Below are 26,547 nucleotides of genomic sequence, written 5' to 3' on the forward strand. Positions count from 1 at the left end.
TGAGGCCGGGGAGCATCATTTCTAGCACCCGGACAATCAGTACTGGTGCCCCCCAGGGATGTGTGCTTCCCCCACTGCTCTTCTCCCTTTACACTAATGACCGCACCTCACAGCATCCATCTGCTAAACTCCTGAAGTTTGCAGACGACACAACTGTTATTGGCCTTATCTGAGATGGTGATGAGTCTGCATACAGACGGGTGGTGGAACAGCTGGCCCTCTGGTGTGGTCAGAACAATCTGGAGCTAAATACGCTCAAGACTGTGGAGATGACAGTGGACTTTAGGAAGAGCCCCCCAATACTCCCCCCACTCACTATACTCAACAGTATTGTGTCTGCTGTGGAGACCTTCAGGTTTCTGGGTGTCACAATCTCCCAGGACCTGAAGTGGACACCCAACGCGGATACTCTTATCAAAAAGGCTCAGCAGAGGTTGTATTTCCTATGTCAACTCAGGAAGTACAACCTGCCTCAGGAGCTGCTGATTCAATTCTATTCAGGAATAATCCAGTCTGTTCTCTGTTCATCCATCACTGTCTGGTTTGGATCAGTTACCAAACAAGACAAGAATAGACTCCAAAGAACTGTCAGGGCTGCAGAAAGGATTATTGGTGTGAAGCTGCCCTCGATCCAGGACTTGTATGCATCCAGAGTCAGGAAGCGAGCAAGCAGCATCATTGTAGACCCATCACACCCTGGACATCACCTGTTCCAACTACTTCCTTCTGGCAGGCGCTTTAGATCACTGTATGCCAGGACAAATAGATACAAGAACAGTTTCTTTCCGTATGCCAACAGTCTTATGAACACTTGAATTTTAGTCTATTATAAACCAAGTCCACCTGTACATAAGAAGGTTCACCAGATTGATTCCTGGGATGGCAGGACTTTCATATGAAGAGAGACTGGATGAACTGGGCTTGTACTGGTTGGAATTTAGAAGATTGAGGGAGGATCTGATTGAAACGTATAAGATCCTAAAGGGATTGGACAAGCTAGATGCAGGAAGATTATTCCCGATGTTGGGGAAGTCCAGAACGAGGGGCCACAGTTTGAGGATAGAGGGGAAGCCTTTTAGGACCAAGATTAGGAAAAATTTCTTCACACAGAGAGTGGTGAATCTGTGGAATTCTCTGCCACAGGAAACAGTTGAGGCCAGTTCATTGGCTATATTTAAGAGGGAGTTAGATATGGCCCTTGTGGCTACGGGGGTCAGGGGGTATGGAGGGAAGGCTGGGGCGGGGTTCTGAGTTGGATGATCAGCCATGATCATAATGAATGGCGGTGCAGGCTCGAAGGGCCGAATGGCCTACTCCTGCACCTATTTTCTATGTTTCTATACACAGGCTTACCTCATTGCATATAATTCACGAGTATTTGCACTATTGTTTTGTTTGCTTTTTGATTCTGTAGAACGAGAGCTCAGGGAAACTGGCATCAAATTCCCTGTATGTGTCCACATACTTGGCGATAATAAAGGATTCTGATTCTGATTCTATTTGGGGTGTCTGTATACAACTTCCCATGAGGGTCTTTTAACCCTTGCAGTTTCTGAGCTACATGACAATGATTCAACACCTATGTAACTTCTTTTCATTTTTTACCATCAGAGCCACGCCACCCCCTCTGCCTACCTGCCTGTCCGTTTGATACAGTGGATGTTAAGCTCCCAGTTTAACAATAAACTGCCATCTGGTGGATAGGACATCTCTCCATCTGTAGATCTTCAGGCAAAGCCAGCTTGATAATATTCCACCAGTTTTCTGGTCTGGACTGATTGGCGCTGTCCAGAAACACCAGGATCGAGTGTTGGTCCAGATTCGTCTTTCAACTGGGAATTCTGCTTGGATAAGTTGCAGTGCCAATCCATCTTGTTCACTAGCATGTTCTAGAATGAGGGATTTCACTTGGATGTCCCTGATGTGGTTTGAATGCCAACAGTGTACACTACCATCCTCAAGTACTGAAGAAACTTGTTGGCACGCTTTCTCCACAACTTTTCTTTCATCCACCTTTGCCTCTCTGGGTTCGGGTGAACATAAACTAGGGGCAGGTGTAGCACTTGTTTCGCTTGCAAGGATAAGTGTCAGGAGGCAAATCAGTGGGAGGGACGAACGGACAAGGGAGTCGCGATCCTTGTGGAAAGCAGTAAGTGGTGGGGGGGGGAGGAGGGAATGATGTGCTTGGTGGTGGGATCCTGCTGGAGATGGCGGGTATTATGGAGGATTATGTGCTGGGCGCGGAGGCTAGTGGGGTGGTGGGTGAGGACAAGAGGAGCCCCATCCCTGGTGGGGTGGCGGGAGGATGGAGTGAAGGAAGATGTGTCTGAAATGGAAAGATGCGGTTGAGGGCAGCATTGATGGTGAAGGAAGGGAAGCCACTTTCTTTGAAGGAGGAGGACATCTTGGTTCTGGAATGAAAAGCCTCATCCTGAAAGCAGATCCGGTCAATACCAAGGAATTGAGAGAAGGAGATAGTGTTTTTACAAGTAACAGGGAAGGATGAGGTATAATTCAGGTAGCTATGAGAGTCAGCGGGCTTATGGTACATTAATGGATAAGCTGTCTCGAGAGATGGAGACAGAGCGATTGAGAAAGAGGAGGGAAGTGTTGAAAATGGACCAGGTAAATTTGAGGGCAGGATGGAATTTGGAGGCAAGGTGGACAAGCTCCACGTGGGTGCAGGACGCAGTACCAATGCAGTCATTGATGAAGTGTAGGAAAAGTTGGGGAGTGACACCAGTGTAGGCTTGGACCACAGCCTGTTTTATATAGCCAACAAAAAGGCAGTCATAGCTGGGACCCATGCGAGTACCGGTGGCTACACCTTTTGTTTGGAGAAAGTGGAAGGAGCTAAGGGAGAAATTATTGAGAGAGAGGACAAGTTCTGCCAGATGGAGGAGAGTGGTGGTGGAGGGGAACTAGTTGGGTCTGGTGTCCAGAAAGAAATGGAAAATGGAGAGCTTTGAGCCTTCCTGGTGGAGGATGGAGGTGTAAAGGCAGTGGATATCCATAGTAAAAGTAAGATTCTCGGAGCCAGGGAACTTGAAATCATTGAAATAATTAAGAGTGTGCAAAGTGTCATGAAGGGACTGAACCGGGGGTGGGGTGGGGTGGGGGGGGGTGCGGATAAAACTGAGCCAAGGTATGCAGGTACAAGTTCAGTGGGGCAGGAACAAGCAGAAACAATGGGCCTACCTGGACAGGCAGGTTTGTGGATCTCGGGTAGGAAGTAGAAACGGGAGGTGCGGGGTAAGGGAACTAAGAGGTTGGAGGTAGTGGATTGGAGATCCTCCAAGTTAATAAGGTTGGTGATGGTGTGGGAGACAACGGCCTGGTGCTCCTTAGTGGGGTTCTGTTCGAGGGTTAAGTAAGAGGAGGTTTCTGACAGTTGTCACTGGACCTCAGCAAGGTAGAGGTTAGTCCTCCAGACTACTACAGCACACCCCCCCCCCCACTAATCTGTGGATTTCAGGTGAGGTTAGGATTGGTGCAAAGAAAGTGGAGAGAAGTGAGATTGGAATTGGAGAGGGGAGTGGTGAAGTCAAGACGGTTGATGTCACGTCAGCAGTTAACAATGAAAAGATCAGTAAGCAGAAGACCAGAGTGGTGCCTCCAGGAAGAGGAGGAGGAGGAGGAAGAGGGTTGAAAACAGGAGAAAGGTCATCAGTGCAGGGTGGAGAGCTCTTGCCAAAGAAGTAGGCCGGAGGCAGAGGCGGCAGAAGAAGAGCTCAGTGTCATGGCAGGCGCGAAACTCAGAGGTGTGGGTGCAGGGGGACAAAGGTGAAGCCCTTGCTGAGGACAGAACATTCTGCCTCAGAAAGGGGTATGTCAGAGGAGATGGTGAAGACTCGGCACGAATGAGAGCTGGGATCAGAGCGGGGAAGAGGGTTGATGGTGTCGGGGGGAGGGTTGGAGTGTTCAGGGAAGGTGGTATGAAAGGAAGTCTCTGCAGACCCAGGAGCTGGCGGTGGGACCTGAGGGACACGGGATTGCAGTGGTGGTGGGGGAAAGGGAGACGTTTCCAGTGGCAGCACGTGAAAACCTGGATTGGAGATGCTGTTGGTCAAGGCAGGAGGCAGAGTTGGAGGTTGCACAATCGCCACTGAGGGCGTCTGAGGTCGTTGGAACCCCCATCGATGGCGATGGAGTCTGGTTTCTGAATCTGCTCAGGATCGTTAGAACCACTGAAGTCGGCAGCAGGTAACGTGGTCTGGAGATGTCCATGCCTGCCAGCATTGGAGATGGTAGGTTCTACAGGCTAGTGTGGCCTCATAACGACTTTCACTCACAGACAAGAAAAAAACCTGCAGGTGCTGGACATCCAAGTTTCCAATCACGAACAATTGTGATGAAGCCATACTCAGGTTGGAGAAGCAACACCTTGTATTCAATCTGAGTAGCCTCCAGCCTGATGGCATGAACGTCGATTTCTCGAACTTCCAATAATGCTCCCTCCACTTCACCATTCCCCCAATCCCATTTTCTTCTCACTTCATCTCTTTGCCTGCCAATCGCCTCCCTCTGGTGCTCCTCCCCCTTTTCTTTCTTCCGTGGCCTTCTGTCCTCCAGTATCAGATTTCCCCTTCTGCAGCCCTTTATCTTTTTCACCAGTCAACTTCCCAGCTCTTTACTTCACCCCTCCCCCTTGCTTTGTTACTCTGACTCTTTTTTTCTCCCCCCCCCAGTCCTGATGAAGGGTTTCAGCCCAAAACGTTGACTGTACTCTTTCCTGTAGATGCTGCCTGACCTACTGAGTTCCTCCAGCATTTTGTGTGTTGCTTGGATTTCCAGCATCTGCAGATTTTCTCTTGTTTGTGATTGGACCTCAGCACTATCACTCTGGTTCCCATCCCCCTGCCAAATTAGTTTAAACCCTTCCGCAAACCTGCCTGCAAGGATATGAGACTCCTTTGGGTTCAGGTGTAACCCTACCCTTTTGTACAGGTCATACCTTCCCCAGCGGAGATCCCAGTGATCTATAAATCTAAACCCCTGCTCCCTGCACCAGTTCCTTGGTCACTCAATCAGGTGCCAAATCATCCTATTCTTGTCCTCACTGGCGCGTGACACAGGCAGCGATCCAGAGATTACTACCCTAAAGATCCTGTTCTTTTGCTTTCTACCTAGCTCCCTAAAAGCTCTTTTCCCAGCCTCCTCACCTTGTTTACTTATGTCATTAGGGCCAATATGCACCAAGACTTCTGGCTGCTCATCTTTGCCCTTGAGAATGCCATTGACCTGATCTAAGATACCCCTGACCCTGGTACCAGAATGACAATATACCATCTGGGTGTCTCTATTGCACCCACAGACTCTCATTTCTGTTCCTCTAACTATAGAATCTCCAATCAACAGGGCAATCCTCTTCACCTCCCAACTCTTGAGCTACAGCACCAGATTCCATGCTAGAGATAGTCACTGTGTTCGTCACCCTCAACAGTATCTAAAGTTGTATACTTATTATTGAGGGGAATGGCCACAGGTGTACTCTGCACTTGTTGTGCATTTCCTCTACTTCTCCTGACAGTCACCCAGTTACCTGTCTCCTACAACCTAGGGGAGTTAATGTACTGTATTTTAATGGCTGTGGAGTATAGGTAATGACCTTGGGACACAGGGGAGAGATTCTTTGCTCTTCTAACTGTGACACTGGATATTTTGCATCCAGCTAAGGAAGCTTAGTTTGAGAGGAAGCATTCTGATCCAGAGGAGAGAGTGAGACAGAGATGATACATTTATAAATCAATTCAATCTGATCAAATGGCTCTGTGTCTGTTGATACCTTCTGCTAAACAAAAATCATTTTGGTATTTTTGATTGCTTTGCTGTTCTTTGCAGATTTTTGGTAGGAGACAATGAAAAGCATAACATTTGATGTTTCAGATACTTAATGCAACTAAATACAGAAATCTTTGTATTTTCTTACATTTGGGAACTGGCAGCAACATGTTATTGAGATTGAAAAGTGCTGTGTGCTAAATCATTCTCTGCTGTCGGGTGGCACTCTAACATCTTCCTTTGGCCCAGATTTCCTGTGAACCGTTGGTAATTTCTGGAGTAAACACTGATGTAGATGTTCTTGTATAGTAAAAATACTACAAGAAGCAGAAAGGTAGGGGAAACTAAGAGATAAGGTTCTACAGTATTTCCTGACACTGGCAAGCTGCCTACATATCCCTTCACCGCAGTGTATATCTGCAGTGAACGATAGGCGGATGATGTCCAGTATAAGGAGGTGAGTCAAGAGCTAGCTAGTCAAGAGTAATAGGCAGGTGGAGGAAGGGAAAGTAGAAATGGTAACAGGGGTGATGGTTAGAAACCTTAAGGGGTGCTGATAACGGAATCTGATGATAAATGAAGGTGGAACATGGAATCAAGTGAGAACATAAGAAATAGGAGCAGGAGTTGGCCCTCTGGCCCGTCAAACCTGCTCCGCCATTCAATAAGGTCATAGCTGATCTGGCCACCTACCTGCCATTTTCCCCCATAACTTTTAATTCCCCTACTAAGCAAAAATCTATCCAACCTTGCCTTAAATATATTTACTAAGGTAGCTTCTACTGCTTCAGTGGGCAGAGAATTCCACAGATTCACCACTGTCCGAGGAAAAGCAGTTCTCCTCATCTCCGTCCTAAATCTACTCCCCCGAATCTATAGCCTATGTCCCTTTGAGGCTATGGAGATGGGCATTTGGAAACAGTGGGGGAGGGAATCTCTGGAAGGAATGTGTGGGTGATGTGTAGATTGAATGTCTGAGGGAGGGGAAAGAAACAAGGTAATGGGGGCTGGTGATGATGTCAGAAGAATTGTGTGGGTTAGGAGCAGAGGGAAAAAGGATGGGGGTAGGGGGGAGAGGTTGGATCAATATACTGGCCTCAACAGTGACGTGTGCATTTGGGACATGACTATTTCAACCACATTTTTATGTCAGAAATTCAACCATGATTGGAAGCACTAAACATGTCTGTTTAGTAGTGACGACATTTATACTCTTTCTCAAATTCATTCCATTAAAAAGCTGAGACTTCTATACTGTCCTGTCATGTGAGGGGAAATGTCCTGTCATGTGAGGAGAGACTTCTAGCATCGATTTTGATGGCATTGAGAGTCAGCCACCCCAGCAGCATTTACGAGCTGACTATCAGTTTCTTCAGTTTTGTGGGTAGGGCTTGTTCTTGCCCTGCTGCTTCACTGTGATGATCCAATTCACAGGACAAGATATCAAAATATATTTATTATCAAAGTACATGTATGTCACCATATACTGTACAACCTGGGTTATTTTTGCAGGCATTCACAGTAGGACAACAATACAATCAATGTGCCAAAAGGAAGACGAGCTGTACAAAAACTGGAGTGCTGGAAACTGCTCTACAGATAAATTTTCCAACGGGGAGCTGAAGAGGACCACCATTACAGAATAACCATAGCATAGAAAGAGGCCATTCTGTCCATACCAAGTATTATGAAGGCTCATTATGACTTTGCTCTTAAATCCTCTCTTCATAAAGCCCCAGATCCTACAATTACTTTTTCAACCTGCTCTTTTATTCCCTTTATTTCCACTCTTTGCTTTCTGCCAATCAGTCGCTGCTTTATCCATGCTAGAATCTTTCCTGCAATATCATGGGCTTGTGTGGCATCTTGTCAAAAGCCTTCTTAAAATCCAAGTTCATAACAGCTATACCCTCCAGTGAACATAAACCTCCATGGTACTCTGTAGAAAAGAGCAGAGGAATTTTCCTTGGTGTTATGAGAGAGTGTTTATCTTGTCAAGGATGGACACCACAGTGGATATTTGGTTGTACCCGTTTCAAGAGGCTGCATTACGGATCTGCAGACATGCATTTGCATCCTAGCATGGTACCTGGTTAAATTGAAATCTGGAATAAAAAGTTGTAAAACATTCAGACTCCCATGAAAACCCTTCCTTATTTGGGTAGAACATCTGTGCTTAATTTGTCTTGGCTTCAAATACCAGTCCCACAGCAATCTGATTGACACCTCTGAAATGGATTAGTTATTCGGTCAATTCACAACCAGTTGTAGATAGATAATAACTGCTCTCTGCTTAATATTTCTGACTTCTCTTTGAAGAACCTGATGGATGAAAATTGGCTATTGCAATTGCAACTCTGACTACACTCTTTTTTAATAAAAGAAATTGTCTCTCGATAATATTGGGACAAAAATAATCATGTATTGTTTTCCTTCTGTTCATGTTTGCTGAATAAGGAAGCTGACGTATCTTTTTCTCCCCACTTCTCAGATTGTCCTCTTCAGAAACCCAAAATAGAGAAGGTGATGCTGAAACAGATCCTGACACAAGAAGTTGCATAAAAGGGAGCGAAGGCAATGGAGATGCTGAATGTACTGATGACTCTGATTTTGATGGTGATGATGAGAGCGACAGAGCAAAGTCCATTGAGACTTTAACTTGTGTATCCAACCAACAAACTAATGCACCATTGAAGAGCAAACAGATGACAGCCCAGGGAGAACTGAACTTTTCTAGCTTGAATCTTGAGGATTGAGCAACAGCCAGTATAAATGAAACAGCTTGATCGTTACTATGTTTGGTTACATAACTGTATACTAGGTTCAGTATATCTGACATGAATGTCAACCAAAGCATGTTTTTCTAGCTGCTTTGCACAGATAGGAACATGTAATATTGTCAGAATAATACTGTGAAAGAGAGAGTGGAGAAATTAGTGCAAGCATATTGACTGCTAGTTTCAGTCCACCAGATCCACTGTCTGAACTGAATGTGCAGCAGTGGATGTTGTGAACAGCTGATGCTCATACACTGTGCGCTCAGGTCTAAACACAGATGTCTTTATCATAATGAGGCAATTGATTAAACTAATGACTTAGAGAATTATGAAAGATGTGACCTAACCATATGTAGGGTATAATTTCTATTAATGACACAAGTATTATTTGAATTCGTGAAAATTTGGCATTATTATTAACTTGAGCTGTTGCTACAAAGTGGAACAATTTATATTATTGTAGTGGTTAGACTTTCTCTTTATTCTGAAAAATTTGTATTTTATAAATTCTCTAAAATAAAATACAATCTTGAGTACCTTCTGCCGAGTCACATAAATAAAACCACAAAATGCACTCAATGCCCACTTTATTAACTACAGGGCTTCTGCTGCTGTAGCCCATCCACTTCACTTCGATGTGCTGTGCTTTCAGAGATGCTCTTCAGTATACTGTTGTAACATGTGGTTATTTGACTTGCTGCTGCCTACCTGTCCACTTGAACCAGTCTGGCCATTTTCCTCTGCCCTTTCTCATTAACAAGGCCCTTTTACCCATAGAGCTGCTGTTCTCTGGATGTTTTGTGCACCATTCTCTGTAAACTCTAGAGGCTGTTGTGTGTTAAAACCCCAGGAAATCTGTTTCTGAGATACTCAAACCATCCCGTTTGGTGCCAGCAATCATTCCACTGACAACGTCACTTAGATCACTTTTCCTCTCCATTCTGATGTTTGGTCTGAACAATAACTTGCCTCTTGACCATATCTGCATGCTTTTATGCATTGAGTTTTTGCCATGTGATTGGCTGACTAGATATTTGCATTAATGAGCAGATGTACCTAATAAAATGGCCACTGTGTACACTCAGTAATCTCTTTCTGGGTTATTGATCTATTTTGGAATATAGAACACAGAAGAATGTAGCATAGTACGGTCCTTTTGGCACATGATGTTTTACCAACGTTATGACCTTCTCCAAGATCAATGTAATCCTTACCTCCTACATAGCCCTCCATTTTCCTTTCATCTGTGTGCCTATCTAAGAGTATCTAAAATGTCCCGAAATTATGTGCCTCTATCACCACCTGCCACAGTGCATTACAGGCACTTTCCACTGTGTGTGTGTGTGTGTGTGTGTGTGTGTTTTTTAAAAAAAACTACCCCAGTTATCTCACCTCCTCTCTTTCCCCCACCCCACCATACCTCACCATACTTCCCTTTAATCACCATAAAAGTATGTCCTCTTGTATTTGCCATTGCCACCCTGGAAAAAAGGTGCTGACTATGCACTCTATGCCCTTTATCAACTCCTATACCTCTACCAAATTTCCTCTCATCCTCATTTGTCCTGAAGGTAACTCACTCAACCTTTCCTCAGAAGATCTGTTTGCTAATCCAGACTGCATCTTGTCTAAAGCATCCACATCTTTCCTGCAATGAGATGACCAGAAGAGAACACAATCCTATAAGTGTGGGTCTGACCAGAGTCTCATAGAACTGCAACATTACCTCACGGCTCTTGAACTCAATCTCCTGACTAATGAAGGCTAATGTACCATAAAAAGCAGAAGTAGGCCATTCAGCCCATCGAGTCTGCTCCACTATTCAATCATGGGCTGATCCAATTCTTCCAGTCATCCCCACTCCCCTGCCTTCTCCCCATACCCTTTGATGCCTTGGCTAATCAAGAACCTATCTATCTTTGCCTTAAATATACCCAATGACTTGGCCTCAACAGTTGCATGTGGCAACAAATTCCATAGATTTACTACCCCCTGACTAAAGTAATTTCTCCGTATCTCTGTTCTAAAAGGACATCCTTTAATCCTGAAATTGTGCCCTCTTGTCCTAGACTCTCCTACCATGGGAAATAACTTTGCTATATCTAATTTGGAATGTTTCTATGATATCCCCCCTCATTCTCCTGAACTCCAGGGAATACTGCCCAGAGAGCTGCTGTATGACTTAATAACTTGCGTGCAAATTTGAGGGATCTGTGGACTTGGGCCCCAAGATCCTGCCATTGTTTGACCTTCCAAAGTGTATCACTTCACACTTTCCTGGATTGAACTCCATCTGCCACTTATCAGGCCACTTCTGCATCCTCTCAGTGTCCCATTGTCATAGGTTACTATGACAATGCTATCCACAACACCACCGACCTATGTGCATACTTACTAACCCATCCTTCCCCTTCCTCATCTGAATCATTTATAAAAATCACAAAGAGCAGGGGTCCTAGAAATCCAGGTAGAATACACTCCATCTGCTTCCACTCTCTGTCTTGTGTGGCAAGCCAAGCTAAATCCATGCAAGTTTTTCTTCTTTCTTTTTCAATCTTTTTATTAATTTCAAAATATAGAAACAAAACATAGCAATAATACAGATAATATGAGATGTATTGTTACACTTAAAAAAAGAGTAATTGCAAAACCAAATAGTGGAAATTACCAAAACTCCCATACATGTAGAACTGATCACGGATAATATAAAGCAAAAAAAAAAGGAAAAAGACAAAAAAAAGAAAAAAAAACCCACCCCAAAAGAAAAAAAAACAACTAAACTAAACTAAAAGACTTGGGCAAAACTAACAACTTAAAAATGGAAAAGAAGAAAACCTCAGCGTCGACGCCTCCATTCCCCTCCAACAACAGTACAGAGAAATAAAACCAGTTTGGAAATGATCAAATTACATCAAATGAAAATGCTGAATAAATGGCCTCCAAATTTTTTCAAACTTAATAGAAGGGTCATAAACTGTACTTCTAATTTCTCCAAATTCAGACACACCATAGTTTGTGAAAACCAATGAAATACTGTAGGAGGGTTGATCTCTTTCCAATTCAACAAGATGGACCTTCTAGCTATTAAAGTAAGAAATGCAATCATCCTTCGTGATGAAGAGGTTAAATTATTTGAGTCTATCATTGGTAATCCAAAGATAGCAGTAATTGGATGAGGTTGTAAGTCTAGATTTAGGGCCGTTGAAATAATATCAAAAATATCTTTCCAATATTTCTCCAACAAGGGACATGACCAAAACATGTGAGTTAAAGAAGCAATCTCAGACTGGCATCTGTCACATATTGGATTAGTATAAGAGTAATAACGAGATAGTTTATCTTTGGACATATGAGCCCTGTGAACTACTTTAAACTGTATCAACCTATGCTTAGCACATACAGAGGATGAATTCACCAACTGAAGAATTTTTTCCCATTTTTCAGTCGGTATATTAATCTCAAGTTCTCTTTCCCAGTCAGCTTTAATTTTATTAGAGGCATCAGGACATAAATTCATAATTATATTATATACAATTGCTATTACACCTTTCTGAGAAAGATTTAAGTCTAAGATTTTTTCCAAAGTGCCCATTGGATATGGGTGTGGAAAATTAGGAGAGACAGTAATTAAAAAGTTTCTAATCTGTAAATATCTAAAAAAGTGAGATCTGGGTAAGTTATATTTATTAGAGAGTTGATCAAAAGACATAAAACAGTTATCCAAGAATAAATCGTGAAAAGATATTATACCTTTGGTTTTCCAATCAAAGTAAGCTTGATCCATCATGGAAGGTTGAAAAAGAAAATTTGATATAATGGGACTTGCTAGAATGAATTGATTAAACCCAAAAAATCTTCGGAATTGAAACCATATACGTAAAGTATGTTTAACTATTGGGTTATTCATTTGTTTATATGATTTAAAAGAAGTAAAAGGAAGTAAAGTTCCTAAGACCGAACCCAAGGAAAACCCTTGTAATGAATTAGATTCAAGATTTACCCAATGAGGGTTTAAAGATGCGTCCAAATCTTGTAGCCAAAATTTTAAATATCGAATATTAATTGCCCAATAATAGAATCTAAAATTTGGGAGGGCAAGTCCCCCCTCCTTCTTGGATTTCTGTAAATATCTTTTACCTAACCTAGGATTTTTATTCTGCCAAATATATGAGGAAATTTTTGAATCCACGTTATCAAAAAAAGATTTTGGGATAAAAATTGGAACCGATTGAAATATATACAAAAATTTAGGCAAAATGATCATCTTAATAGAATTAATCCGACCAATCAAAGACAAAGAGATTGGGGACCATTTGGTAAATAAAAGTTTAATCTGATCAATTAAAGGTAAAAAATTAGCTTTAAATAAATATTTATATTTTTTGGTAATTGTTATCCCTAAGTATATAAATGAATCAGTAACCAATTTAAATGGTAAACGTCCATAAATAGGTACATGCTTATTTAAAGGGAATAATTCACTCTTACTAAGATTCAATTTGTAACCAGAAAAGTTACTAAATTGAGCTAACAGATCTAAGATAGCAGGAATTGACTTCTCCGGGTTAGAGATATATAACAACAAATCATCTGCATATAATGATAGTTTATGTATTTCATTTCCACGGGTAATACCAACAATATTTGGCCAGTCACGGATAGCAATTGCTAAAGGTTCAAGAGCAATATTAAATAGTAAAGGACTAAGAGGGCAACCTTGCCTATTACCGCGAAAAAGACGGAAAAAAGGAGATCTATAATTATTTGTACAGACCGAGGCTACCGGGGAGTAATATAACAATTTAATCCAAGATATAAATGTCAAATTAAAATTAAATTTCTCAAGAACATTAAATAAATAAGGCCATTCAACTCTGTCAAAGGCTTTCTCAGCATCTAATGAGATAATACATTCCGGAGTAGTAAGTGAGGGGGTATAAACAATATTCATTAACCTCCTAATATTAAAAGATGAATAGCGATTTTTAATGAATCCGGTTTGATCCATGGAAATAATTTGAGGTAACACCTTCTCCAGTCTAGTAGCTAGAATTTTTGAAAAAATTTTTGAATCTACATTCAGAAGAGATATCGGTCTGTAGGATGCACAATCCGTAGGATCTTTATTCTTTTTAAGAATTAAGGAAATAGAGGCTTCATAAAACGATTGTGGTAATTTACCTAAACTAATTGCTTCCTTAAATATTCTAGACAACTTAGAAGAAAGAATGGAGGAAAAAAATTTTAAAAATTCCACTGTAAACCCATCGGGACCGGGTACTTTACCGGAATTTAATGATGAGATTGCAGTTATTATTTCTTCCTCTGAAATGGAAGTTTCTAATGATAGGCAATCTTCGGGAGATAGTTTCAGAAAACGCAATTTACTTAAAAAATCATGCATGAAATTAGAATCATGAGGAAAATCAGAATGATATAAAGAGGTATAAAATTCTTGAAAGGTTTGGTTTATCCCAACATGATCAACTGTGAAAGTATCATCCCGTTTGCGGATCTTAGTAATTTGACGTTTAACCGAATCAAATTTCAATTGGTTAGCCAGTAATTTACCCGATTTATCACTATGAATATAAAAATCACTTCTAGTTCTCATTCATTTTCGATCAAGGATGTTAATAATAAGCTATGTTCCAATTGGAGTTCAACTCTGTGTTTGCACAGCTCCTTGCTAGGAGAAATAGCATATTTTTTATCAACTTCTTTAATTTTATCAACCAGTAGAAGTATTTCATTATTAATACGTCTTTTCAAACCGGCCGAATAGGAAATAATCTGACCACGGATATAAGCTTTAAAGGCGTCCCAAACAGTTCCGTTGGAAACTTCATCCGTAGTATTAGTTGAAAAGAAGAAATCAATCTGCTCCTTTATAAATTTGACAAAGTCCTGATCTTGAAGCAAAATAGGGTTAAATCGCCATTGTCTGGTAGTACAAAAGGTATCCATTAACTTGATGGAAAGTTTCAATGGAGCATGATCTGAAATAGCAATAATGTCATAATTACAATCAACTACATATGGAATCAAACGAGAGTCAATCAGAAAATAATCAATTCGGGAAAAAGAACGGTGAACATGTGAAAAAAAGAATTCCTTATCATTTGGATGTAGAAATCTCCAAATTTCTGAAATCCCAGCATCCAACATAAAAAAGTTGATAATAGTAGCCGACTTATTCGGTAAAGCCGGACTACTTGTGGATCTATCCAACATGGGATTCAAACATAAATTAAAATCACCGCCCATTATCAACATATACTTGTTTAAATTGGGAAAGGAAGTAAGTAAATGTTTAAAGAATTCAGGATAATCCACATTTGGAGCGTAAACATTAACCATAGCGACCTTTTTATTAAAAAGTACCCCCGTAATTAACAGAAATCTGCCATTAGGATCTGAAATGATGTCTTGATGAATGAATGTAATTGAGGGATCAATAAAAATTGAAACGCCTTTAATTTTGGCTTGAGCATTTGAGTGGTATTGTTATTTTTTCCAAAACTTAAAGAAGCGTTGACTGTCCTCTTTCCTTACATGAGTCTCTTGAGCAAAGATAATATGAGCATTCAGTCTTTGGAATATTTTGAAAATCTTTTTCCGTTTTATTGGATGGTTTAAACCATTTGTATTCCAAGAGACAAAATTAATAGAATGAGCCATAACTAAAAATTAACCCTTTGGTGAGTAAGGGGTTAACCATAATGTGAGCTCATGAAATCGGAAGAGGAATACATGATTAGAGAGGAACCGGAAATCTCGACACTGGGGACATCTTTGTAGTTCTGAATCAGCCCAATAGAAAAAATTAAAAAAGAAAAAGACCACCCTTTCCCCCAACCCCAAGTAGAAACCCGAACTGAGCCAAAGAAGGCTGAAGAAAGCGCTAATTAATATTAACTTTAAACCCATTTCTGCACGGGGCAACTCCAAAAATATATGTTAGGTAAGTGACCTCCCAAAGACTAATATGTGAAAAATAAACAGTATTGTAAATTAGTCTCCATAGTAAAAATTACTAAAATATATAAAATAAAAGAAACCAGTATCAGTGCATATAATTAGTTAATTATAAACGAGTAAATAAAAAAACGCTTCCAAAATAAGAAAACTGGATTATGGGAAGAAGAAGCATAAGAACATGGCGTCCCGAAAAAAAATAAAAATTATAGAAAAAGAAAGACAAGTCTCCATTTTAATTATGCGAAAATCAAAAATAGGAAGCATATAACTACAAATGACTGTCGGATCGGATCATTAGTAATAACAAAAAAGGATAAATTAAAACAAAAGGTTAACTAAGGGAAAGTGATGTTATTCACAGAAGATAAATATTCTATATAAGTTATAGAATAATCACTATAGTAAAGAACAAAGAACAAAAATCTTAAACTTATATAAAACCTTCATCGCACAGTAGTAGAAGGTTTATTTTGAAGAAAAACACCAGAGAGAGAAAAAAAAATTGGTGCTGAAAGCACCAAACACAGATTAAGAGAGGGTGTCTGTATCAGATGGGAAATTATCATCCAAAAAGCTCCGAGCGGCAGTTGTAGAGTGGAAAACACGACGATTTCCATCGGGAAGAGAGATTCTGAGTCGTGCAGGATACAGTAGTGCCGGTTTGAGATTTTTTTGACAGCATTCCGACATTAAAGGTTTAAAAGTCAGTCGTTCCTTCACTTCAGGACTGTAGTCCTGAACTATCCTGAAGGAATGCTGGTGATACTTGATCATCCCTTGTCGACGAGCGATCTGGAGAAGTTGTTCTTTAACATTAACATAATGGAAACGAAGAATAACTGGTCTGGGTTTGGAAACAGCCGCTGCCGACTTTACCCACGGTATACGATGGGCGCGATCGAGTAATGGAGGATCGTTGGGAAAAACTGAACCGAACGAATCCTTTAAAAGTTGAGCAAAGAATATTACAGGATCTCCAACCTCAACATCCTCGAGTAGGCCAATTAAACGTAAATTTTGTCTTCTCGATCGATTCTCAAGATCAATAACTTTGGATTTAAGTTGTTGGAGCTGTTTAGTAGTCGAAGCTAGATTCTTCTCTAAGATCTCAACTTTTGTATCCGTCTTCTGAGATTTAGTATCCAGCTCAGAAATTTTTGCATCGTGTTTTTGAACATCAGCATTCAGGAATTTCAAAGATTCCGTGATTGATTTTAAATCTTCATTAAGGCTTTGACGATGTTGTTCAAATTGAGCAGTTAAACTTTCAGATAATTTTATCCGATGCTGCTCAAACATTTCCTCCAAACACTTCACCATAACTTCGTAAGTTAATTCCGTTGGTTTAGAGTCACCTTTCTTCTTTCCTCCGTTCCCAGCAGCGTCTTTCCCATCTTTGGTTTTAGATCTCGTACTCATTTCTTTAAGCTCAAAAGTTGCGATTGACAAAAGGAAGTCAATTAATCGATAATTCAGAGAGATAAAGTAAGTCTTCTGGTGTACTTAAAGTTGATTAGATCAAGGAGATCATAGGTTAAAAAGGATAACGGGAATGGAGCGAAGCCAGAGAGACGACCTCACTCCATGAGCGCTCCCTGCAGAATCCCCATGCAAGTTTTTCTTGATCCCATTTCTGTAGATTTTTAAATGAGGCTACCATGCAGAACTTTGTCAAGTGCCTTAGTAAAGTCAATTTATATCACATCAACTGCTTTACCTTCAATTTGTGTTATCACTTCCTCAAAAAAGTCAATTGGGTTGTAAGGTGTGACCCACCCCTCAGCAAGCCATGCTGATTATTCCTAATGAGACTATGCTTCTCCAAATGCTCACAATTCCTTTCTCTAAAAAATATTTCCAATACTTTGCCCAACACTGATGTCAGACTCAGTGGTCTATAATTCCCAGAGTTATCCTCACTCACTTTCCTGAACAAAGTAATAACATTTGCCATCCTCTTATCTTCTGGTACTACTACTACTCCTGTGGTCATTAAGGACTCAAAAATCATGGACGACAGTGCAGCAATCTCTTTCTTCACTTCCTGTAGTAATCTGGGAACTTGTGTATCCTAATGCTTTTCGAAAGTTACAGCATCACTAACCTCAGCATGTTCCAGCACATTAGCCTGTTCTAAGCTGACCTCACATTCCCTCTCTCTGGTGAATACGGAGACAAAATGTTCATTAAGGGCCTCCCCTACCTTCTCCGACTCCAGGCACGTTTCCTCTTTTATCCCTGATCAGTCCTACCCTCACTCTGGTCATCCTTATCATTGTGGCTATCCCTCAAGATCGAGGATGATGGTCTTCATTCTGAAGAAGTGGCCCACAGAGCGAAGACGCCTGTGCATGTATTTGTTTAACGTGTACTTGACATTGCGCTCCAAGAAGCACACGATACTTTACAAATCAACCAACTGATTCCAATGGCATGGAAGCCATGAGGATTGGAGCTGATGGATTTGTTGCAGCCTCCATCCGCCTTCACAGCCGTTGAATTCGAAGTAACTTTGTCCGCCTATTCCACCGTTGAGGTCTTGGTTGGATTGTTCTTCGTCAGGGATCTCACCCTCGACCTTACCGCCATGGGTGACCCTACCAGGAGCATAGCTCCAGACGCCATTGCTCTCGGGATCACAGAACCACATAAGCTTCTCCACCACGACAAGGTGACAACCCACGGGGAAAGAGTCATCCTTATACTTACATATAAAAGGCCTTGGGGTTTTCCCTAATCCTACTCACCAAGACCTCGTGTTCCCTTCTACCTCTCCTAAGTCCCTTATTAAGTTGCATCCTGGCTACTTTATAACTCTCCAGTACCTTGTTTGATCTTTGTTTTCTAAATCTTAAGAATACTTCTTTCTTCCTTTAGACTAAATGTTTCACCTCACTTGTCAACCATGGTCCTTTACCCTATCATTCTTTCCCTGACTCAATGGGATAAACCTATACAGAAACCCATGTAAGTAATCCCGAAGCAACCTCCACATTTCCATTGCACATTTCCTTGAGTACATCCGTTCCCAATTTATGGTCACAAGTTCCTGCCTAATAGTATTATAATTCGCCCTCTTCCAATTAAATACTTCCCCATACCGTCTACTACCATCCAAGGCTATGCTGAAGGTCAGGGAGTTGTGGTCTCATTTGTGCAAGATGTAGCAGAAGGTGTCGACAGGAAGGATTCGACACACGTTATGTAAATAAGCTCCGAAATGTTCACCCACTGAGATATGTCACCTGATCAGGGTCATTGTGTAGTACCGGTCCTATAAAGCCTCTCCTCTAGTCAACCTGTTTACAGTTCTGGGCTCCTTAAGGTCGCCATAGCCAGAGGTGGGTAGGGGGGATAAGTGGTAATACCCATTAAATGCTCCCAATGCCGTGTCTCTCAAATAACCTTTGCAACCAAGTCCAGCTCCTAGCCTTCACGTGTGGCTTAATTACTAAGCCCAGTGGAACTGTTTCTACTGACAGGAGAAGGGGAGAAGACTGGTTACTGGTGACTAACAACCAGTTGCTTCAGGCAGAGCCCCTGGTCAGCCATGATCGGTACCTCATCTAGAAGGAAAACTGATTTCAAACCTCCGCTGCCTTGCTGCTATACCCCTCATGGGGAAGGCTTCGCGACTAAACTCTGAGGAAAAAATCCAGAGCTGGAGTCACTAAGGCCATCCCATGTTGAGTACAATGCTGACTGGCAACCCCTGTGATGCCACCTGTGCCAAACGGTATCGGTCTCTGCCGTTCCTTTGGATTCCTCAGCTGTGTGGAGAGGGGGAGCCTGATGCATGGTCTCCATATCGTACTGCTCTGGCTTGTGTAAACAGTAGGACACAACATCCATGGTCAACCCTGATCAACAGTGTCCCTACTGATACTATCCCTGACTGGCAATTTCACACCCCTCCTCTATTACCCCCCCACCCTATTATTTATTTAGAGGTACAGCATGATAACAAGCCCACACTACCCCATTATACCCACATGACCAATTAACCTACTAACCTGTATGTCCTTGGAATGTGAGAGGAAATTGGAGCACCCTGTGGAAACCCATGCAGTCATGAGCAGAGGAACTGAACCTGGATCACTGATACTGTAACAGCATTGCATTAATCGCTATCCTACTGTGCCACCTCAAAAATCTTCGGAACTCCCCACTGTGAAATCGAACCTAGTCTCCCATGTAAAATATGGTGATACTAACCACTTTTGTACTAACAAGGTATGTCTAGCAGCCATTCCTGCCTTTGTAACAGCCAAATCTCAGCAATGGCCACGACATCGTATTTCCATGTACTGATCCATGCTCTAAGTTTATCACCCCTTGTTCCTGATACTTATCACATTAAAGGAAACACACTTCAACCCATCCAATTGACTGTTATGCCCCATTCACTGAATATCCTTCCTCACAGTCTCTCAATACATTGAATCTATATTTACACCAACTGCTCTATCATCTGACCTATCATTCTCGTTTTCACTCCCCGCCAACTTAATGTAAGTCTTCCCCAACAGCTCTGGCAAACCTGCCCGCAAGGACATTGGTCCCTCTCAAGTTCAGGTGTAATCTGTACCTTTTATACAGGTCGTACCTTCCCCTGAGGAGATCCCAATGATCCACAAATTTGAATAACTGCTCCCCACACTAATTTTTCAGCCACACGTTCCACCTGTGATATCGTCCTATTCTTATACTCACTGGCATGTGGCAGAGACAACTGTCAAGAGATTACTATCCTTGAAGTCTTGCTTTTTAGCTTCCTTCCTACTGCTCTATATTCACTCTTCTCTTTTCCCAGCTATCTCATTGGCAGAAAGATGCACCACTATGCCTGGCTGCTCTCCCTCCCCCTTAAGACTGCTGTGGACTTGATTTGAGTTGTCCCTGAACCTGGCACCTGGGAAGCAGCATACCATCCAGAGTATCACATCCACAGAATCTCCTGTCTGTACCCTTTAACTATTCAATCCCCTATCACCACTGCACTCCTCTGCTCCCCCTTCACTTCTCAGCCACAGAGCCACGCTCAGTGCCAAAGACCTGGACTTCGCAGTTTTCTCCTAGTAGTTCATCCCACCCCCACCCAACAGTATCCAAGGTGGTATATTTATTATTGACAACAGCCACAGGGGTAACATATATGGTGATATATGTGTACTTAGTACAAAGTTCAGTATAAATGTATCTATCTAACTCACTTTTCCACTTCTGACAGTCACCCAGCTATCTGCCTCATGCAGCTATGGTGTGGTTGTCTCTTGGTGGCTTCTATCTATCAACTCCTTTTCTCTGGAATGATCCATAGGCCATCCAGCTTCAGCTCCAGTTCCCTAATGTGGCTTGCAAGGAGCTGCACTTGGATGCACTTCTTGCAGGTGTAGTCATCAGGGACACTTGAGGGGTCACCCTGACTTTCCACAAGCATGCAGGAGCAGCACACAATTGCCCGGGGTTCCATTCTTGCTGTTCTACCTATGTAATAGCGAAGAAAGAAAAGAAGCTTACCAGGAGTAAATTTTGGCCTCAGCCACTTCTTGCTGAAGCCTCTTGAGCCAAAGCCTCAATTCACCCACTCCAACCCTGTCCACTCCAACAATGGCTGCTCCATTTAAATCGAACTTCTTTTCACTTTTCCAAGTGAAACTCACACGCAGCGAGCCCTGCCCCTTTTAATGGCTCCTGCCCTCACACAGATTTCTTTCTCGCCCTTGTACGTTAATGCAGAAGTGTAAATAACTCAAGTGCTGGAAATAATTGCCAGGTTATGTAAGATCTTGGAAAGAGAAATGTTGTTAATAGTGTTCAGTGATGTTTCAACAAAATTAAAGAATCATACTGTAGATATCCCATAATGTGGTGTGGCAAAGAATTAAAGCAACATGCCAAGGAAGGTGGAATTCTGAATTTTGGAAAATCTTTAAAGCTTTTGTAGCATGGAAGAGTTAGCATTTCAACTTGATGGCTGTTTATCTATCTGCCTCTCCATATAAGTCAATTTCTTGAAGTTTTAAAAAATTTTAATTTAATCAATTTTTAAAAGTTGTGATGCTCAAGGTGTTACAGTTATCTGACAATTCATAACTGAGTGTTTGCAATTATCGTCTGTGATCACTGATCCGTTGAATGGTTGCATTTTATGACTCATGCAGTGTGCTTCATTCAGGACCACTTCTCTGCTCTGGTAGCATTTCTACCAATGCTGAAAGATAACTAATTGCATCCATGTTCCCTGAGTAATAACTTTATGAACGCAGTAACCTGCAGGCCATTGGAAATCTGTAATTCTGTCTTCCAGTTCAAAAGCCATTGAGACCAGGCATAGGATAATCGGACCATTTCTGAACTTTGGGGTGATTTGGAACCAAGATGCAGAATGCATTCAGTCTTTGTTATCAGCTGGCTTGCTGTGTTTTTCTGTAAGTTGTCCCAGATATGCACGTAGACATTGCGGAACCAATCATTGCCTGTACAGTACCGCAATGGGCTTTCATGCACTTCAGCCAACCGGCTGCTTGTGATGCGTTGTTCTATTTTAAGGTTGTTTTTGTTTATACAACTGCATCTTGTCATTTCAAAACCAATTACAACCCGTAAGTTTCAATAAAAATAAGTTATTAGCTAATATCATTTTCCATTAAATACTGAAACATTTATTAATGTATGTCACTATTTTTAGAACATAGGGTATATCTACATGTTTTTGTGGGTGTACTGGGGTTGAAGCATTGTTAATGTTTAACTGGACAACATTAACTAATTTCTTAATTACACTTTATTTACATGTGGACAAGGACAACAGTTCAGCCCCTGTCACCAAACTGTATTGAAAATTCCAATCAAAATTGTCAATTTTTAAACGCAAACACGAGGAAATCTGCAGATGCTGGAAATTCAAGCAACACACACAGAAAATGCTGGTGAACGCAGCAGGCCAGGCAGTATCTATAGGAAGAGGTACAGTCGACGTTTCGGGCTGAGACCCTTCATCAGGACTAACTGAAAAAAGAGATAGTAAGAGATTTGAAAGTGGGAGGGGGAGGGGGAGATGCGAAATGACAGGAGAAGACAGGAGGAGGAGGGATGGAGCTAAGAGCTGGGAGGTTGATTGGCAAAAGGGATACGAGGCTGGAGAAGGGAGAGGAGCATGGGATGGGAGGCCTAGGCAGAAAGAAAGGAGGAGGGGAGCCAAGAGGATGGGCAAGGAGTTATAGTGAGAGGGACAGAGGGAGAAAAAAGAGTGAAGAAACAATAAATAAATAAATAAATGATGGGGTACGAAGGGGAGGTGGGGCATTAACAGAAGTTAGAGAGGTCAGTGTTCATGCCATCAGGTTGGAGGCTACCCAGACGGAATATAAGGTGTTGTTCCTCCAACCTGAGTGTGGCTTCATCTTGACAGTAGAGGAGGCCGTGGATAGACATGTCAGAATGGGAATGGGACGTGGAATTAAAATGAGTGACATATCGGAATGGGAGTGGGACGTGGAATTAAAATGTCTGACATATCAGAATGGGGATTTTTATACAGTTATTGATCCAATGGAAACTTGTGCACCTTTGAATTCCATTATTTGCATGTATACAATAGCTACCACTCACAATTCCTTTTTTCAGGTATTAATAATGAAAAAAAACCCAAGTTAAAGGTCACAATTGCCTTGGAATTAGTAAACTTACTGTCCAATAGCAAGTGTGTGTGGTATAATCCTATGCATTCTTATCCCGTCTAGGTTTGTCTGCTGATTTTAAGTCCCAACCTGTGAAGAGGGGAACTAGGTTCTCAAGGCCATGTGTTGCTTTGTTACAATGTCTGCACACTGTCTCTATCAGCACATTATTTTAACCTTTGCCTTACTGCAATCTCCACATAAGGAGAAGAATTTAGGAGTATCCACCTTTTCATTATGAGGATTTATGAAACAGTGAATCTTTCTTCTTCTTGATGACAGTCCTGAAATGGAGGGGGCTAAAATTAGAGCCAGACTATTCAGAGAGTGAAAACCTGAAACATGGAGGGAGCAATTGAAAATAACAAAAATAAGTTTGGTTTCTTGTTCAGCAAATGAATTAAAATCCACAGAGTTAGTGTATAGATCACTTATGATCTCATTGATTTAATCATTCTAGAGGTTCAGAAAGGTGAGCTCGTCCAAATCAGCTCTAGTCAGCCTGGATGCTGGTTGCTGGTCTGTAATATACAAAAATATAAGTTTTACATGCTTACAGAACAAAAACAACCCTTTGGCCCGTCTAGTCCATGTCAAACAATTATTCTGCTTAGTCCACTGTCTCACATCTGGACTATCCTTCCCATCCATGCATCTATCCAAATTTCTCTTAAGTGTTGAAATCGAGCCTGCACCCACCACTTCCGCTGGTAGCTTGTTCACATTTGCACCAGCCTCTCAGTGAAGAAGTTCTGCCTCAGGCTCCCCTTAAATATTCACCTTTCACCCTTAACCTATAAACTCCTGTTCTTGTCTCAATTTATATAACTGTTAATTGATCTGTCCACTGTTTAAGGAATCTAAACGCATAACAATTTTTATTCTGTATTAATTAAAACGCTACTGCTGAATAGTAATAAGCACTGGACCTCTTGCAAATCCATGAATGAACTGTTATCTATTAAGTAGTCACAAACTAAATTCATGATTTAATTTAATCTGGATGGATTATAGAGATTTAGAAGATAAAACATTAGCTACCAAGATGCCAGCTTCTTTAAATTATATTTAAGTATTTTTATTTATTTGATAGATAAAAGAAATTCTATTCAATTACACAGTCTGCATCACCAAAAATAAAATGTCATTCAGCCCATTGGACTATTCTGTTTTATGCCTCACACCAGCCTCTTCATCTCTCTCAGTTGGTAGGTACTTTTTTCCATGCCCTTTTCTCTGTTATTATGTCACTGTAGACTGCTCAGAAAAAATTCCTGAATGTCATTCAATATTTCCTTGCAATGTTTTAATCTCTTTAAATTAGCACAATTATCTGATTATCTGCTGGTACATCATATGTACTATCTAAAGTGGGTCACTGGGACATTGGTTAGTGATTTGGAGACTTATAAAAATGCAAATCGTCAAACTTGGACAAATTAGTCACATTTCCACAAAAAAGGACACTTGCCATCACCAATTGAGGAGAAACCTTTGGTGCTCCCTATACTAGCCAAGTTTGCCTATACAATATTTGAGAATTGAAAAATTCAAAATAGCCCATTATGTAAATGAGACAGTGATCCCTTATTACTCAATAGCCAACATAAATGCCAATTTCCCGCAAGCATTTATGATTGGTAGTAAGAAAACATTGAAAAGATTTTAATCTGATTCTCATCAGAATCCAGGCCTTGTTTATTTTATTTTCAGTTCCTGGTGTGTTTATCTTTTGCATCTGTAAAAAAAATTATGATTTCTTTCCTATGATTGGCAATATTTTAACCAGCTGGTGATTCTTTATAATAGATGGTGCAGTATGTACAAGTGAATTCCATCTGGAACAATCCTCCTTGAGACTTTTAACAGCTGCTTCTTCTTTCTACCTTATATTTATTTTCATTCTTTTTGGTTCCTTCCTGTGGTTTATGTCATGTTTTTCATAATTTCCATGGTATTAATTGTGAAAAAGTATTCAATATTGTTCTTTTTGTCATTACTTACAGGTTTATCTTCCAGCTCTTCGAAACTCAATTTCATTTTGTTACTTAAGTTTTTATAGGTTCTTTCATTATTCATAACTTTAGCAATTTCACTCAGATTCTTCTTTGCATTCTTTATCCTAACTTAGTTTGGCCTTTTTAGTAATATATAGTAAAATACTGTCAAGCTGGTTGTTGTAACACATCTAGAGTGGTAGTGTAGTGGGGAGCGCTTGTCGCTCTCAATTTCAGCTTCCACCGCTGGCTAGCAGTCTCGCGAAAAGGAGAGCCGAGTGTGTAGGTCTCTCCCTACCAGCACATAGCCTCTCCAACAACAAGCCTCATGTGGTGCCTCCTCGCTGGTGACACACGGAAACTGAACTCCTTTCGGACTCAGACTGAACTACAGAGGATGGGGAGGAGGTCTGGCCCCTGCACACGTAGCACGCAGCCTCACTGGTGTGTGGGCACACCCTGGTGCTCATGAACCAGATCCCCAGCTATGGGTAAACAGCCTCACTGCCTTGTGGGCAGCCTCAGGAGAGATGAGGGCTTATGGGAGTAAACTCAGACAGCAAATCCGCAGTGGAGCCCCTAAGGAAGCTGGACATCATTGAACATCCTTCTGACAGCACCTGTCGCCAAGCTGGTGCCAAACGTATTGCTTTATGAGCTTTCCTTTGGACTACTGGTGAGGACGAGAGGGAGATCTTGACAACTGGGCATCTCAGGATCTCCATACCTTCCGCCCAGGCTTGTGATTATGATCATCATCACCCATTGTCCTTCGAGACGTGGATGCCAACCAACCAACAACTTCATTAAATACTTTTTAAAGAATCTCCCATTCTTGTATTCATCTCTTATTTCCTTGGTCCAATCGTTAACTATGCTTTGTCCTTTAATCATAACTCTTATTATCGTGTATTCACGGTTGTCTAGATCCACCCCACTTATCTGTTGATTTTCCATCACTAGATCCCATTGTTGATGGGTTTCCTTTGTATTGCCTAGGAAAGGAGACTGGTACATAAGTTTTCACTGCCCCTTTACGATTTATTTGAGGATAGATTGTACCTCGCATCATTAGCTTTCAATACATTCCCTTGCTTCATATTTTTTTTTCTACATGTCTTCCTTACCAGTATTAGCTGAACTGTGGTCCAACTATATTGACAGGTTCAATCCTTTTAATCAGCTTATCTCAAACTGCTTGAATTCAAAAGTTCAAAGTGAAGTAAATTTATTGCCAAAGTACATATATGTCACCAGATACAATCCTGCAATTCATTTTGTTGTGGGCATACTCAATAAATCCATAATAGAATCAATGAAACATCACAC

General features: G+C 41.2%; 1 long non-coding RNA gene across 3 annotated transcripts; it reads left to right on the plus strand.

The window, feature by feature from the left end:
• Positions 1 to 15,175: 15,175 nt before the first annotated feature.
• On the plus strand, positions 15,176 to 26,043 carry LOC140197729 (uncharacterized). 3 transcript variants are annotated; one of them, XR_011886007.1, is made up of 4 exons: positions 15,176 to 15,522; positions 21,850 to 21,970; positions 22,346 to 22,508; positions 24,315 to 26,043. It is a non-coding gene; the product is annotated as an uncharacterized lncRNA (long non-coding RNA). The 3 variants fall into 3 exon arrangements; XR_011886006.1 differs by lacking the exon at positions 21,850 to 21,970 and having other exon boundaries at positions 15,181 to 15,522; positions 24,315 to 24,429; positions 25,228 to 26,043; XR_011886005.1 differs by lacking the exon at positions 21,850 to 21,970 and having other exon boundaries at positions 15,191 to 15,522.
• Positions 26,044 to 26,547: the final 504 nt, after the last annotated feature.

Source organism: Mobula birostris, chromosome 5, assembly GCF_030028105.1.
Source record: "Mobula birostris isolate sMobBir1 chromosome 5, sMobBir1.hap1, whole genome shotgun sequence".
Lineage (NCBI taxonomy): Eukaryota > Metazoa > Chordata > Chondrichthyes > Myliobatiformes > Myliobatidae > Mobula > Mobula birostris.